We start from the raw sequence: 3,067 nt of genomic DNA on the forward strand, positions 1-3,067 counted from the left end.
ATGCAGCGACCGGCATCGGCAGAGGACGACCTCCCAATGGCGTCTCGCATTCCATGCATAATGGCTTGTCTGACAGTGATGATGACGTTGTCGATGCCTACTGGCACCGTCAAAGACCACTTCGTGCGCCCACCTTCAACATGGCCTCAGACTTCTTGGACTGTGACGAGCCCATGCCGCATTAGAAGAGCCAGCCAATCCAGAGCCTGTCGTCGCACCTATGCCCAAAAGGGGCATTGCCAACTCCTGGAAGCCGCCCAGAGAGCAAGGCGTTCCGGCAGGCCACTCCTGGTGGACACAGGGGGAACCTTTTGCTCACTCGTCGAACCGATCACATCGGCCTCCACCACCGCCGAGGAAGGGCCTCTTCATCAAGCCCCCTGCAGCATCTTCTGGCGAAAGCATCCAGAGGGTGGAGCTGATGCAGGCGGCCCTGGCCACCACCACCAAACGGGGATCGTTCAACGCGAGCAGTTTCAGTCAAGACCACGACCTGGGCTCGTGGGTCGCCTCCCTGTCCCAGCCACGGCCCCACGACCCCGACGACTACGACGATGAGCTGACTGACGACGACGAGGACAAGGGTCGGCAGCGCGTGCCCATTGCAGAGACTTGGCTGACGACTTGGTCTGCACATCTTCGTCGGACACTACTGAGGAGCTGACGGATGATGAGGATGAGGACTCGACCGACAAGGCCGTCACCATCACTGAGCAGACAGAGGGCAGTGACTCGGCCTCTGACTGCCTCTTCGTTTGCACCGGCCCTGACGAAGTGCGTGGGCAGGGCCATCATCCAGGCCCAGAGGAGTTGGATTAGCCAGTGTATGCCCTTACAAAAATTTTTAGTAACATTCTTTAGAAAGTCTTTCGACAATTGTTAATAGAACCTATCAACATTGAACAGAAAGTCTTTTGAACGTCTTTATACATTGTAGTAACAACCTATCAACCGTCTTCTAACAATTGGTCACCGATATCCAAAAGACTCAAGTACATAGAAAGTCTTTATACTTCCTATGATCCCCTTATCGACAGTTTCTACACTTCCTATTGACCCCTTACCGATCATGTCTGCCAACACCCTATCAACGGTCTTCCGACAATTGGCCACCGTTATCCATAAGACTCAAGTACATAGAAAGTCTTTACACTTCTTATCAACCACATACCGACAATGTGTACCAACACCCTATCAACGACCTTCCGACAATTGGCCACCGTTATTCAAAAGACTCAAGTCCGAAGACAGTATAATTCCTACTACACAGTACAACACTTTTACCAACGTAGTGTTATCACTTCAAAATCATTTTGTGAACACTGTATCCTGGACTGCTTAAAGAATAATAGAAGCAAAATGCAGATTATTATATTTATTGAGCACAAGTGTACATACGCGCTAGAAGATATCCATGATGCATCAAAATATTTTATGGAGAACAATAGAGGAACAGAATATTGGCTTCGGCACAGTTCCCCTCAGTTCCCTCTTAGTAACAATGACTGACACATAGAAATTGAAAAACATAACAGGTTTTAATTCACGATGTTTCGGCTAGAGGGCCAGCCTTTTTCGAGTATAGTACAGCATTCAAAATAAAAGCTGTGTGCTTGAAATGCTGTAGTACACTTGAAAACGGCTGGCCCTCCGACCAAAACGTCGTGAATTAAATACCGTTAGGTTTTTCTTACATATATACGAGGTGTTTCAGGGAAGACTAAGTAATTTTCAAAGAACAGGTATTTTGAGTTGAATATATGTCTTTTTCAGCATAGTATTGCCAGTGTTGGAAGGCACCAGAAAACTGGTGAATCGTCTTACCTAGTAAGCTGGTTAACTAATTTTTATTAATGAACCTTTTAACTATCAGAGTTAGGCGTCTAGTTGATATTAGAGATTTGTATCAGTTACATGAACTGGAGGGGTTGCTCTCCCTGTGTGATTTGAAAAGCGCATGTATTTTCGCACGATGCAGCCAAATTTTGTCGAGCCACAGCGGCGAAAGTAATCATGTTTCGTACATTCTAAAAACTGATATGGCTACTATTAACGACTGGCTAAAAGTCTCTAACTGCAACCAGTTGCAAACCTGTGTTAGTTAAAAAGTTAATTATCAGAAATTAGTTAACCAGCTTACTAAATACACCTCACCAGCTTTCTGGTGTCTGCTAACACTGGTAATAGTATGCAGCAAAAGCCATATTTTTGACAACTATTTATTCTTCCCTGAAACACCTGGTGGATATAAATACTGCTCACTTTCCAGTACAACACAGAAATTAAAAAATTTCTTCTGCAACATGAAGGTTCCATGAGCCACATAACAAACCCGTGGAAAAAAACTCTGCATGCATACACACACACCTCTGCAAAACAGCTAAAAAATCCCACACAGTGAAACAATGCTTACACTGTCTTAAGACCAACATTAAAGGCTGCAAACACTAGCGAATTAAAAGTCAAACAGATGCCAAATGTCCCCATGGATGTAGATATTAAGCTATGAGCTGATTTTAATAAAAATGCATCAGCACAGAAATGCTTAAGCGACTTTTTTGGTGCACTATCCTGACACTTGTCCTCAATATCAGGCAGCCTGCTTGTTGTTCATCATCATCATCAGCCTGCCTATGCCCACTGCAGGGCAAAGGCCTCTCGCATGCCTCTCCAAATAGGAAACAACACTTAAGTATACTCTCTGTGTATCTGAGAACGGCTTGGCCGAATCGACCTGATCGAGCCATTGCATTCTACAAGCGTTCGTTTCGGTCCCAAGGAAGAGCAGAAAGAGAAAACACATTCGTTTCCCATTTACCAATGCGCATCGGGAGCTTGAGGAGGATCACCGGACGCGGCCGCCAGGTGGCGCCACGTTTCCGTCATCAGCGCGCAGTGTGCAGGGCACGGTACGCGGGGGCGGTAGCGGCACGCCCATGCTAAAAAGAATCTCGAGCTCGAGTTTGGATAAGTCGGGGAACGCCATTGATCAATGTTCCCTTCTGCGCCGTCGACGTGTCGAAGAATCATCGCTGGGCCAGCTGGGCGTCCACATGGTTGTTGTAAC

The 3,067-nt window shown here is 46.5% G+C and overlaps 1 pseudogene; it reads left to right on the forward strand.

Moving 5' to 3' along the window:
- The first annotated feature begins 220 nt into the window (after window positions 1-220).
- LOC149350618 (uncharacterized) lies at window positions 221-819 on the forward strand (annotated as a pseudogene).
- The last annotated feature ends 2,248 nt before the right edge of the window (window positions 820-3,067 follow it).

The sequence above is a fragment of the Amblyomma mixtum genome, chromosome 3, assembly GCF_055824585.1.
Source record: "Amblyomma mixtum isolate Tamu chromosome 3, ASM5582458v1, whole genome shotgun sequence".
Lineage (NCBI taxonomy): Eukaryota > Metazoa > Arthropoda > Arachnida > Ixodida > Ixodidae > Amblyomma > Amblyomma mixtum.